This window comes from Myripristis murdjan, chromosome 8, assembly GCF_902150065.1.
Source record: "Myripristis murdjan chromosome 8, fMyrMur1.1, whole genome shotgun sequence".
NCBI classification, from domain to species: Eukaryota; Metazoa; Chordata; class Actinopteri; order Holocentriformes; family Holocentridae; genus Myripristis; species Myripristis murdjan.
Window position 1 is genome coordinate 27,797,418 of NC_043987.1, and position 14,676 is coordinate 27,812,093.

The following is a 14,676-nucleotide window of genomic DNA, read 5'->3' on the forward strand; positions in this document are numbered from 1 at the left end:
AAAGTGTTTTAGGTGGCCATATTAAGTCAATGGGAAAATATGAAATATGAAACACTGAGTATTTTAAGGGGAAAATAAGCTTTGAAATGGTCCAAATTGAAAAGTATGACTGTGTTTAAGACTAACATCAATATTATACATAAATTTGGCCATTAAATACCCCCTTAAAGAAGTTTGACTGATTTTATCAAGCTTGGCCCTAAAAGAGGTCTGCAGATGTACACCTGAGACAGCCTTGGCTTGGAGCACGATGAAAATCAAACTTTGTCATAGAACAACAATGAAGACATCGTTTGAAAGGTCTTGACCTATGGAGTAACATATCTCAGTGTGAAACAAGTGGGCAGTTCCTGCTCCTCAGGAATGCCCTTTGAACCTTGCACCTGAGACACTTTTAAAGGCTTACAGTGCAGCAATATACTTATATATATACTAAATACTTCCGAGCGGAAGCTACATCAGCGACAGTGGTAGCAGCGTCCATAGCAACAGCCATAGCAACGATAGAAACCTGAAAGAATCTTCGTAATAACTAACAAAGTAAACATTATATACACTAACTGAACGAAGATTTTGGAAATAAAATGCACATTTCCCGCTAGAAATGTTATCAAAACGCATTTGAATGCATAAGCTATCTTAAAATATTGCATTTTCCACTGAGAATAAAAGGAATGTCCGCCATTTATTTTGTTTTCACAGTAAGACCAGCCTGCAGTGCATAGGTCACGTGATCACAACTTTCTGGTTCACAATTACGTGGGAAATATACGAATTATAGTGCAATATTTTTCGTAGGAATTTGTACGAACGTTGAATGAGAACAGCCTGAGTAAATATAGGCTATTTAGAATATGTTACCCAGCCACTTAATCAGCTTGGTCTTTGGGTAGGCAGCTGTGTAGAAAAGAACTGGATTTAGGTTCATCTCAATTAGTTTTGCTCCCTCTAATATCAGATTTGTTCCCAGTCTCACAATGAAATCAAATAAGTTACTCATACATGAGAGGTGGCTGTTATAAATCGTATGAAGTCTGGTGATGTAGTCATCATGTTGGAGCACTGTGGCAGTCACACACTGCACTTCCTCTATCAGGTTAATCACCATACACCTGCAGAACAAGCAGAGAAGAGCACACCTAACTTAAGTTGGACTTGGATTGCTTTGATGCAACATGAGTGTTTGGGCTCTTTATTGTGAATTATGTTTAACTGTGTCATGTCATAGGAATTATGTTTTGTTTTGTTAGGTTTTGTTCTTGTGTCTTGTCTCGTGACTTCCTGTTTTATTTTGAAATCCCACTCTCCTCTTGTGTCAGGTCACTTTCCCTTCCCCTTGTGTTTCCCTCTAGTCTGATTGTCTGCCACGCCCTGATTGTTTCCACCTGTTCCCCATTACCTTGTGTGTATATATAGTCCGTGTTTCCCTTCGTCCTGCTTTGTCCTGCATTGTCTTTCCTCGTCCATGTTCCTTGTCACGTCAAGTCAAGTCTTGCCAAGTCAAGTCAGGTTTTGTATTTCCTTTGCTACTTTGCTTTGTCATAGTTAAGTTCATGTTTCTTTGATACTTTGTCTTGCCTTTGTTTGCAGTTTTTCCTCGTTAAGAGTGATTTTCTGTTGTTACTTTGTATTGTGAATTTTAGTTAATACTTTGTTATTAAAAGACTATTTAGTTGAAACTCTCGTCTAGGAGTCGTGCGATTGGGTTCTATCCTTGTAGTCATAGTCCTGACAGAACGAACTCGCCAGTCTGAACCCAACCGACTCAGATCAGTTATCATGGATCCAGCAGAGCAACGCCTGTTTTTTGAAAAAGTGTTGGATTTTGAACTGTCTGTGGAGAACCTCATGGTGGCTCAGTCCCATCAGGAGGCTCATGTCCTGAAAAGAATATACATCCAACAGCTTTGGTTTAAAGAGAGGCCGTGGGTGAGTCATTTTGTTCCCCACTTAGATGTTGTCCGTGACAGACTAAATAAATTCCTTCAGAACACCTCACCAGACACTCCAGATTCCTTCCAACCTGCACCCCGGTCTCATGTGCCACAGCAGCTCCCTGTTGCCTGTCCTGCTGCTCCGTTGCAAAGCCCATTTCAGGGAACCCGACTGGCCTTTGGGGGCCCTCGTAGCCACCAGCTGGCCAGGTGCCGGCTTGCGGGTCTACAGCGTGCTAGTCGCAGCCCAGCCATCAGCCTCGGCAGCCTGGCAAGCTCAGCCCGGAGCCCCAGCAGTCCAGTGAGTCGAGCCACGAGCCCCAGCAGTCCAGTGAGTCGAGCCACGAGCCCCAGCAGTCCAGTGAGTCAAGCCACCAGCTATAGCAGCCTAGCTAGCCTAGCTACCAGTCCCAGTAGCCTAGCTACCAGTCCAAGCAGCCAAGCTACCAGCCCTACCAGTCCAAGCAGCCTAGCTAGCCCAGCTAGCAGCCATAGCAGCCTAGCTAGCCCAGCTGCCAGTCATAGTAGTTCTAGCAGTCTAGCTAGACCAGCTACCAGTCCTAGCAGCCCAAGCAGCCTAGCTATTCCAGCTACCGGCCCCTGCAGTCTAGCAGGTCCAGCTATTAGCCTCTGCAGTTGAGCAAGCCCAGCTACTAGCCTTAGCAACCGAGCAGTACCTGTCCCAGTTCCCAGAACCAGACTGGCTGCCCCAGTCCCAGTTCCCAGGGCCAGACAGGCTGTCCCCGTTCATGTCACTGTCACAGTACCTTGAACCCAAGTGGCTGCCCCGGTCCCAGTTCCCAGGTCCAGACTGGCTGCCTCGGTCCCGGTCACAGTCCCCCGTGCCGGATCAGCTTCCCCGGCACCAGTCCCAGTTCCCCGAACTGGACCGGCTGTCCCAGTCCATGTCACAGTCACAGAACCTCCAGCCACTGCTCTTGTCCCAGTTCCCCGTACCAGACTGGCTGCCCGGGTTCCTGTCACAGTTCCCCAAGCTGGCCCCCCTGCCCCAGTTCATGTCACAGTCACAGTACCTCGAGCCCGACTGGCTGTCCCGGCCCCAGTCCATGTCACAGTTCCCCGAGCCCGACTGGCTGCCCAGACCCCAGTCCCTGTCCAAGTTCCTGGAGTGGACGTTGCCGCTGCCCGGCGGTCCGGAGTGGACGTTGCCGCTGCCCGGCGGTCCGGAGTGGACGTTGCCGCTGGCCGGCGGCCCCGAGTCCACGCTGCCGCTGCCCGGCGGTCCCGAGTCCGCGCTGCCGCTGCCGCTGCCCGGCGGTCCCGAGTCCGCGTTGCCGCTGCCGCTGCCCGGCGGTCCCGAGTCCGCGTTGCCGCTGCCGCTGCCCGGCGGTCCCGAGTCCGCGTTGCCGCTGCCGCTGCCCGGCGGTCCCGAGTCCGCGTTGCCGCTGCCGCTGCCCGGCGGTCCCGAGTCCACGGCGCTGCTGCCGCTGCCCGGCGGTCCAGAGTCCACGTCGCCGCTGTCCGGTGGTCCAGAGTCCATGCTGCCGCTGTCCGGTGGTCCAGAGTCCATGCTGCCGCCGCTGCTGCCTCTGTCCAGCGATCCCAAGTTTGCACTGCAGGACGTTATGGTCGGTCCGCAGTGTGGTGCCACCCGCACTGCCACCATCCAGGGAGGGTCCGCCTTGACCACCAGCACTCTGGCCGTCCGCCCGAGCACCGTCCTGTCCATGGTTCCCAGCGCCCTGGCCGTCCGCCAGAGCACCGCCTCGTCCATGGTTCCCTGCGCCCTGGCCGTCCGCCAGAGCACCGCCTCGTCCATGGTTCCCTGCGTCCTGGCCGTCCGCCAGAGCACCGCCTCGTCCATGGTTCCCTGCGCCCTGGCCGTCCGCCAGAGCACCGCCTCGTCCATGGTTCCCTGCGCCCTGGCCGTCAGCCAGAGCACCATCTTGTCCATGGTCTTCTGCCCTCCGGCTGTCCACCAGACTTTTGCGTGGAGATTTTGTTTGTTTTGGCCTCCTCCTCCCCCCATCCATCCCCGTGCCCTAGAGACTGTTTGGGACGTCAGGAGCCGTCCCTAGAGGGGGGGGTACTGTCATGTCATAGGAATTATGTTTTGTTTTGTTAGGTTTTCTTGTGTCTTGTCTCGTGACTTCCTGTTTTATTTTGAAATCCCACTCTCCTCTTGTGTCAGGTCACTTGCCCTTCCCCTTGTGTTTCCCTCTAGTCTGATTGTCTGCCACGCCGTGATTGTTTCCACCTGTTCCCCATTACCTTGTGCGTGTGTGTGTGTGTGTGTGTGTGTGTGTGTGTGTGTGTATATATATATATATATATATATATATATATATATAGTCCGTGTGTCCCTTTGTCCTGTGCGAGTTCGTCCTGCTTCGTCTTGTTTGGTCCTGCTTTGTCCTGCATTGTCTTTCCACGTCCATGTTCCTTGCCAAGTCAAGTCAGGTTTTGTATTTCCTTTGCTACTTTGCTTTGTCATAGTTAAGTTCATGTTTCTTTGATACTTTGTCTTGCCTTTGTTTGCAGTTTTTCCTCGTTAAGAGTGATTTTCTGTTGTTACTTTGTATTGTGAATTTTAGTTGATACTTTGTTATTAAAAGACTATTTAGTTGAAACTCTCGTCTAGGAGTCGTGCGATTGGGTTCTATCCTTGTAGTCATAGTCCTGACAAACTGATGTATTGGCAGCATCACTAGCATCTGTTTAATTTCCTTCACTGGACACCTGTTAGTTTGTAAAACGCTGTGTTGTAATGCCAGTGAGTAATGAGTATATCATCAGATGAATCCTGGTTTGTTTTATGTTTTATTTCACATATATTCCTGGTATCCAGCTTAATGATAGTATACATTTCAGTTGAGTGTATTTAGTTTTCTTAGATATTAACTGCTCTGGCCTAAACTAATTTGAGTTTTTTCTGTATTTTATGTAATTACATTTCTAAATAACCACTTCATTTCCAGATCCTGTGCATTCCTGAAATTAAATGTCTAATAAATAATTGGAAGAAACTTCATCTGTTGCCCTTTTACCTGATTTATAACTGACGCCCCATTGTGTTGCTCACTACCTGGAGCCAGAACCCAGTTAGGAAGATACAGTCCACTGTTCAGGTTCAAGTATCATTTTTCAATAGGAATGTGGTTCCATCTATTTCTTGAAAATGCCCACTAAAGCTGTAGAGTCCAAGCAGGTAGTTGATGCGTGCCTCATTAAAACTCTGTAGTCCAAATTCTTCATTTCAGCACTTTACTGAAAACCTTATTATTTAAGTACAAAATAAAATCTTGCAAGAAAATACTTCAAACATACAACAAAAGCATGATTAACACAACAAACACAGTCAAAGACTAGTGTGCGCTAAATTTAAACTATGTAACAAGCAATTGCCAAATGTGACATGTTAACCAATCAGAAACCAGGGCTGACTGCAGTCAGGCCTGGTTTCTAGGGCTGACTAGACCTTGGGTGTTTTGAAAGGCGCTATATAAATCGAAGTTATTATTATTAGTCATTATTCCTAATTAGTCACACTGCAGTGCAAGTACTGAGCTGGTTATCATTAGAAAGTCAAATACAGCAAAATCAAAGTTATTTAAAGCTATGTTTATATGATGTAAATGGCTCTAACAACAAGAAAATTGGGTCACAATCAGTCATTAAGATGGAAAAAGATAAAAAAAACAGTGTCAAGGTTAAAAATAGCTAGCGTGATGCTGTGTTTTCAAAAGTAAATTTCTTAATGTTTTGTGTTACAGAGAGGAACTACAGAGGGAATTATGTGATTACATCTCAGATACCCTCAGCTGCATTGACACAGTGGGGGAATTCTTTGACTCTCTCTCTGAATGGGAGCAAGAGAGGAAGACAGAGGTCACCGAGCTGAACAAAATCAAAGATGAGGCTGAACTGAACTCGGTGTTGAAGAAGGCTCTGGGAGGCTTGGAAAAGCTTGACTCCTTCCTGGATGCTGTGGAGCGGCTGGCGGTCACCTCGCTGCAGGTGTTCATGAAGAACCAGGTCTTACAGCTGCCCCAAGAGATCAGCCTTGAAAAAGTTCAGGCTGTCATTAACGATTCAAAGAATGTCTGCCCATTTCTTCTAGAGTTTAAGAGAGATGACAGGACCTTCTTCCGCCCAAACATTAAAAATGCGGAAGTGTTTACAATTCATTTGGGAAGATACCTATGGATCACCCAGAAACTGTAGCATGATGGAGAAAAGGTAAGCTGGCAGTTTATGAGTGCTTTCCCTGAAATAATATACAAATTGCTTGAGAGGAACTATAGAATATCTCAAAATGTATTTTTATTTTCCTATTCACAGCTCTGTTAATGACTTACGGCAGATAAGGACTGAACTAAAAATGGTTCATTTTGCTGTGGATTTGTCTGAAGAAAACATACAAAATATGCTTGGTCATATACATCAGCTGGTCAGTATCAGGTAAGCATTATTCATGTTGGATCTTTTGGACCCAGGACTTGTTATCAGTTGTTCTGTTCAGCTGTTGTGATGCAGGTCTTTTTGAGACATTTTTTTTCAAAAATGAATGACAAAATATAAATATAAGGACAACTTGATTGAGCTTCATTTTTATTTTCAGTAACTAAATATGGAACTTACCTGTATAAAATTATGGAAACCCAAGAACCCAAGTCTGTTTTAGCTGTGGGGGGTAAGCCAAATGAAGCGAGATTGTTTGAGAAGGGCTGAGAAGTGAGTTTAGCCTAAGACATGGCCCGAAGCCTGCAAAGCCTTATTTTGGAATACGGTAAAATTTCAAGTAAAAGCCAAGCCCCAGCTTAATATCAAATCCATTTTATTGGCTAGGTATGGCCACACATTTTTTAATTTAATTTTTAAAAAAATGATCTGATGGTTCAAGTTTAAGTTGAAGTTTATTCAAAATCCCAATATCACCATTTACAGTCTCGAAGGGCTTTACATGGCCTCAAGTTTGCAACAAAGAGGACAGCACTGATGGTGATCTGATATTGTAATACTTCCAATAATATCTTTTGATTATGTTTTTCTAGGTTATGCAGAGCAAGAATTTTGTGAAAAATGAATTAAAGGCAGGTCCCAAAAGGTTGTCCCAGGTTGCCTCTGATGATTAAAGTACATAAAAGCCTGGGCGAATGGTTGAAGTTTTTTGAAAGTTGCACTGTTTATTTTGGTGGGTGTAATATGTCAGCCCCATGCTCATGACATGCTGGAGTGTATGTTACATAATCAAAACAGGGACCCGGTTTATCGCACTATAGCGTTGTAACTACTGATCACAAACTACAATGGGTACCTTTAAGTTAACATCAAATATAGCAATAACAATAGCAACAACCAAACTTTTCCTGTGATCTCCTCTCTCTTTATCAGGATGGACCAGCATTTCAGGCTGGTGTTCTTGTTCCAGGACGTGTCGTGTTCAGAGTTCATCAGTGAGTACAGCGAGCGAAAACCCAGGATCCTGCGGTTTCTGTCTGACCTGGAGGAGACTGCTGTCAAACTCGACGAGATGAAGAAGACGGCAGACATCTCTGGTGTGACCAGCAGCTCGGTGGGGGTAGTTGGAGGTGTGCTTTCCATCGCTGGTCTGATCTTAGCCCCCTTTACAGCTGGAGCATCTTTAGGTCTGACCATGACTTGAGCAGGGCTGGGAATTACCGGCAGAGTCACTGCTGTAGTCACCACAACCAAAGAGAGTGAAGTCAATCGTAAAAATCAAAACAAAGCCAATGAACTCTTCCAAAACCTTATGGAGAATATGCAGATTATCCAGCATTGTTTGGAGAAAGCATCCAGTCAACCAGTCACTAGAGATGGAGTGGGTAAATCAGATGTGGCCGACACAGTAGTCACAGGACTGAGTAGATCAGGTAAGACTGTAAAAGATATTATTACTTTTGCCAATGACCTGCGAGAGGCAAAACCTACCATACAGAGTGCAAATGAAATTGAAATGGTGGCCCAGGGAGCTGAAACAACAGCCACTGAGCTGCAGATTGCAAATGAGATTGAGATGGTGGTCCTGGAAGGTGAAACAATTGCCACTGAGCTGCAGATTGCAAATGAGGTTGAGGAGGTGGCCCAGGGAGCTGAAGCAATTGCTCAAATGCCCATGGCGGTCGCAGGTACAGGACAGGCAGCTGCCAGAGGGGCTGCTGCCCTCAGCATGCCAGTCAGGGCTGGTTTAGGTGCCGTCAATACACTTTTCATCGGCGTGGATATCTATAACATCTGTAGAAACAGCATCAGTCTGCAGCATGGCAGCAAGAGTGAAGCCTCAGAGTTCATCAAAGCCAGATCTGCACTTTGGCGTTCAGAGCTGGACTCATGGCAGAAGATCCATGACTCCCTGCGTCAAGGCTCGGAGACATCAGAGAAAAACAAAAAAATCCTGCAGAAGCCATTTTATCCAGAGTGAGATAAATAGATAAAAACTAAAGTTCCATTTGATCCACTGGATCAGAACCAAAACAAAACTAGTTTGCATCATGTAGTAGAAGGAGTTAATAAATACATAATAGAATCACAAAGGTGTACTTAAATAAAGTTAACTGATGCAATTTACATTATATTACATAAAAATCTGTAATACCACATACCACCACAAAACTAACTCTTCTTAACATGCTAACATGGTTAATGATGTTATTCCTGTGCCTAACCTCGAATGTCTGCCTTGCCTCGCCTTGATTCATGTGTCACTTCACAGTTCACTATAATCTGCAAATATCACATATAACTAAAGTTTCCAGCAGTGTGTCAGTGGTGTGGCTCTCCTGTCCTGAGACAACTGTCATCTTTTCTTTGTCTGATAGTGCAGGAAGCTTTTCATTTGCTCTGAAATAATAGTAAGGGCATTTTATCAGATATTTGACCAATCTGCCAACTAAATCGTTACCAAGAAATTTCTTCACCAATGTGTTTCTAAAGGTGTGTAATAACATGTATTAAAAGGTTGAAATTCAACTCCTGGGGGAAACCTCATAAAAAACTGCTTAAAGTCGGGGTACTGATAACCAATTTTCAAAAATTCTAAAGTGCTTAAAAAGTTGGGGGCCTTATGGCAAAATAAGGGTTATTTCGCACAAATTCATCTACAAGCGCCAAATTTGGCACAGATGTAGCTGAAGGCATACTGAAATGATTCAGCCAGGGCGCCCGAGCCAGAGACCCCTGAGGCCAAGATGGCGGCCAAATCCAATATGGCCGCCGCCTGAAAAAGGGATTCGGCTATAACTTTTGAACCAGATGAGATACAAATACAATCTTGATGTCTATTTTACCTTTTTTGAGCATGGGAAACCCATAAAAACACTTACATTTGCCAGAGCGCCCGAGCCAGAGACCCCTGAGGCCAAGGTGGCGGCCAAATTCAATATGGCCGCCGCCTGAAAAAGGGATTCGGCTATAACTTTTGAACCAGATGAGATACAAATACAATCTTGATGTCTATTTTACCTTTTTTGAGCATGGGAAACCCATAAAAACACTTACATTTGCCAGGGCGCCCAAGCCAGAGACCCCTGAGGCCAAGGTGGCGGCCAAATCCAATATGGCCGCCGCCTGAAAAAGGGATTCGGCTATAACTTTTGAACCAGATGAGATACAAATACAATCTTGATGTCTATTTTACCTTGTGTATTACTAGCTTGCTGAATGACTGCTGTAATCAGGTCACGTGGTTATGCCACAAAGTATTAATATTGGACTTAGAACCACTGCATTTGACTCTATATACATACATGTAGTTGCGCCTGTAACTAATGAATCTGTATAGCAAGGGGTGACACTTTCATTGTCAAGTGTGTACATACACACACACACACACACACACATATATATATATGTGTGTGTGTGTGTATGTATATACATATATATATATATATATATATATATATATATATATATATATATATATATGTATGTATATATATATATGTATGTATATATATATATACAGTACAGGCCAAAAGTTTGGACACACCTTCTCATTCAATGCGTTTTCTTTATTTTCATGACTATTTACATTGTAGATTCTAACTGAAGGAATCAAAACTATGAATGAACACATGTGGAGTTATGTACTTAACAAAAAAAGGTGAAATAATTGAAAACATGTTTTATATTCTAGTTTCTTCAAAATAGCCACCCTTTGCTCTGATTACTGCTTTGCACACTCTTGGCATTCTCTCCATGAGCTTCAAGAGGTAGTCACCTGAAATGGTTTTCCAACAGTCTTGAAGGAGTTCCCAGAGGTGTTTAGCACTTGTTGGCCCCTTTGCCTTCACTCTGCGGTCCAGCTCACCCCAAACCATCTGGATTGGGTTCAGGTCCGGTGACTGTGGAGGCCAGGTCATCTGCCGCAGCACTCCATCACTCTCCTTCTTGGTCAAATAGCCCTTACACAGCCTGGAGGTGTGTTTGGGGTCATTGTCCTGTTGAAAAATAAATGATCGTCCAACTAAACGCAAACCGGATGGGATGGCATGTCGCTGCAGGATGCTTTGGTAGCCATGCTGGTTCAGTGTGCCTTCAATTTTGAATAAATCCCCAACAGTGTCACCAGCAAAACACCCCCACACCATCACACCTCCTCCTCCATGCTTCACAGTGGGAACCAGATATGTGGAATCCATCCGTTCACCTTTTCTGCGTCTCACAAAGACACGGCAGTTGGAACCAAAGATCTCAAATTTGGACTCATCAGACCAAAGCACAGATTTCCACTGGTCTAATGTCCATTCCTTGTGTTTCTTGGCCCAAACAAATCTCTTCTGCTTGTTGCCTCTCCTTAGCAGTGGTTTCCTAGCAGCTATTTGACCATGAAGGCCTGATTGGCGCAGTCTCCTCTTAACAGTTGTTCTAGAGATGGGTCTGCTGCTAGAACTCTGTGTGGCATTTATCTGGTCTCTGATCTGAGCTGCTGTTAACTTGTGATTTCTGAGGCTGGTGACTCGGATGAACTTGTCCTCAGAAGCAGAGGTGACTCTTGGTCTTCCTTTCCTGGGTCGGTCCTCATGTGTGCCAGTTTCGTTGTAGCGCTTGATGGTTTTTGCGACTCCACTTGGGGACACATTTAAAGTTTTTGCAATTTTCCGGACTGACTGACCTTCATTTCTTAAAGTAATGATGGCCACTCGTTTTTCTTTAGTTAGCTGATTGGTTCTTGCCATAATATGAATTTTAACAGTTGTCCCATAGGGCTGTCGGCTGTGTAGTAACCTGACTTCTGCACAACACAACTGATGGTCCCAACCCCATTGATAAAGTAAGAAATTCCACTAATTAACCCTGATAAGGCACACCTGTGAAGTGAAAACCATTTCAGGTGACTACCTCTTGAAGCTCATCGAGAGAATGCCAAGAGTGTGCAAAGCAGTAATCAGAGCAAAGGGTGGCTATTTTGAAGAAACTAGAATATAAAACATGTTTTCAGTTATTTCATCTTTTTTTGTTAAGTACATAACTCCACGTGTTCATTCATAGTTTTGATTCCTTCTGTTAGAATCTACAATGTAAATAGTCATGAAAATAAAGAAAACACATTGAATGAGAAGGTGTGTCCAAACTTTTGGCCTGTACTGTATATATATGTGTGTGTGTGTGTGTGTCAACCCACTCAATGCGGCGTCTAGGTATGGGCTACACCACGTTAACCTAGCTAGGTAGGCAATGGAGCAGACAGCTAGCATTTAACAAAATAAAATGGTCATCAGATGTAGTAATACACAAGGTAAAATAGACATCAAGATTGTATTTGTATCTCATCTGGTTCAAAAGTTATAGCCGAATCCCTTTTTCAGGCGGCGGCCATATTGGATTTGGCCGCCACCTTGGCCTCAGGGGTCTCTGGCTTGGGCGCCCTGGCAAATGTAAGTGTTTTTATGGGTTTCCCATGCTCTAAAAAGGTAAAATAGACATCAAGATTGTATTTGTATCTCATCTGGTTCAAAAGTTATAGCCGAATCCCTTTTCAGGCGGCGGCCATATTGGATTTGGCCAACATTTTGGCCTCAGGGGTCTCTGGCTCGGGCGCCCTGGCAAATGTAAGTGTTTTTATGGGTTTCCCATGCTCAAAAAAGGTAAAATAGACATCAAGATTGTATTTGTATCTCATCTGGTTCAAAAGTTATAGCCGAATCCCTTTTTCAGGCGGCGGCCATATTGAATTTGGCCGCCACCTTGGCCTCAGGGGTCTCTGGCTCGGGCGCTCTGGCAAATGTAAGTGTTTTTATGGGTTTCCCATGCTCAAAAAAGGTAAAATAGACATCAAGATTGTATTTGTATCTCATCTGGTTCAAAAGTTATAGCCGAATCCCTTTTTCAGGCGGCGGCCATATTGGATTTGGCCGCCATCTTGGCCTCAGGGGTCTCTGGCTCGGGTGCCCTGGCAAATGTAAGTGTTTTTATGGGTTTCCCATGCTCAAAAAAGGTAAAATAGACATCAAGATTGTATTTGTATCTCATCTGGTTCAAAAGTTATAGCCGAATCCCTTTTTCAGGCGGCGGCCATATTGGATTTGGCCGCCATCTTGGCCTCAGGGGTCTCTGGCTCGGGCGCCCTGGCTGAATCATTTCAGTATGCCTTCAGCTACATCTGTGCCAAATTTGGCGCTTGTAGATGAATTTGCGCGAAATAACCCTTATTTTGCCATAAGGCCCCCAACTATTTAAGCACTTTAGAATTTTTGAAAATTGGTTATCAGTACCCCGACTTTAAGCAGTTTTTTATGAGGTTTCCCCCAGGAGTTGAATTTCAACCTTTTAATACATGTTATTACACACCTTTAGAAACACATTGGTGAAGAAATTTCTTGGTAACGATTTAGTTGGCAGATTTTCATATGTTTCCCTTATTATAAGTAAAATGGGTCACACATGAACTGCTGGCTTTAGTAGAGATTACTTGTCATGCTAATGAACAACCTGCATTTAATTATTATGAGTGCTAAAGTATTACACTCATACATAATTGCATTTATATTTCAAACATTGGAGGTAGATAGATAGTTCACAGATGTATTTGTTTTTCTCTCAACATTAATCATGGCAACCCTTTCCAATTTCAAAGTCATGCTCTACAATCGTTTAATTTTAAAACTTTTAAAACTGTATTCAACAATGACTTATTTCTTGTCCAGTGATTTACAGCTATTTTTGTTTTTGTCATATTTTCCAATTATAAATGACAGTGTTTAACAGTTGGACTGTAGTAAAACTGTGTTTGGTGGTGTTGGTTTATTTTTAGATTGAAATAAAACTTGTCTTTGACCCTCTATTGCAGTGTTTCCCAACCGGGGGTACGCGTACCCCTAGGGGTACGGGAGCACATTGCAGGGGTTACGTGAAAACATAGGCGGAAATCCCGGGGGTGTCGGGGGGGACAAGACCCCTCCATCCATAAATTTTGAATAATATAGTTATATTCAATGAAAGTGCAATGCAAGCGGTGCTAATTATAAATGTAAAATAGTGGGTTTTTAAGTGTTTAAAAGTTATGACCTCCCCCATGCCTCACAGTGGTTTGGTCCGCATCCTGCTCCCGGCAGAGCGGCAGCTCGGTAACTTTCAGTCAGTCCGTCAGCCTGAGAGGCAGCAGCCTTATGAGAACTAGTAAGGAAACCTCCTCAAGTGAAAGCCAGTGAGTCATTTATCACACCACTTGTTCACCAAGCACAAGGCTGTAATATGAAAAGCGATATTTTTCCCCTGCTTGGTCCAAAACCTGCATCTTTCAGCTCACTGTTTAAGCTAATAGCTAATGATTGTTTCCAAGCTGAAGCGAGTGCCGGACAGTGAGGGAGAGAGAGGACAGACCACAGGAGGAGCAAATACTGAGCTTTTTATTCTTTCAAAAAGTCTGTCAGGATATTAATGTCAGAAATAGTTCATATTTTACTGATATTTTGAGTTTGTCTCTAGATATCTATTTTTTTGCATTTTAAACTGCATTATTTTGTGGCATAGTTTCATGTCATTTTCTTATTTGATCTCAAAGGGACAGTGTACAGCTCAAACATATACTGTATGTCACTATTTGATGCCATATCTTGCTTTGTTTTTTGTTGACACTACAATAAATTTTTTTGAAGAATAGTTTGATGTAGTTGGATTATTCAAGGTATTTCCTGTAGTTTTAGAGCTTATTTTGAGTTTCTAGTTCTTGTAAAGCTACTTTGATGGACTGTAGTGGAAATAGAACAGTGAGTAAAGAAATTAGGATTCTTGCTTTTAATAGCATTATTTACAACCTATGAACATGCTGAGGGCTCAGCACTTAATGGCAAATTTCAAAGGAGCATAAGAGAGTTCAGAGAGAGATGTACAATCGTTCCAGACAGCCAGACATTACTCTCTGAAATTTTGCTGTTTACCCCCCCGCCCCCCGTAGCCACATATGAGTGAGGGGGTACTCGTGGTCTGACAAAAAGGCTCAGGGGGTACACAAGACAAAAAAGGTTGGGAAACACTGCTCTATTGCATCCTTGTTGCGGCAGATTTATCTTCTATTTCTGGGGAGTCAACACATGAGTCGATAAAGATCAGTACATAAAAATAAAAAAGGGACTTTGAATTCAGAAGGTGTGGTTCATTATATACATGTCATTTTGTATTTAGTGGTACTAGAGGAGTAAAACTTAAAAAAAAACTTAAATGTGTTCTTAAGCCCTAGTATTCATCGTATGTCTGACCTTCTTGCACTGCATGTGAATTCTTTATTTGCAGCAAAGTGCTATATAGGACAAAATCTGCTACA

At 43.8% G+C, this 14,676-nt stretch overlaps 1 pseudogene; it reads left to right on the forward strand.

Annotated features, from left to right (window-relative positions):
• The first annotated feature begins 1,779 nt into the window (after window positions 1-1,779).
• Window positions 1,780-8,337, forward strand: LOC115363660 (uncharacterized; annotated as a pseudogene).
• The last annotated feature ends 6,339 nt before the right edge of the window (window positions 8,338-14,676 follow it).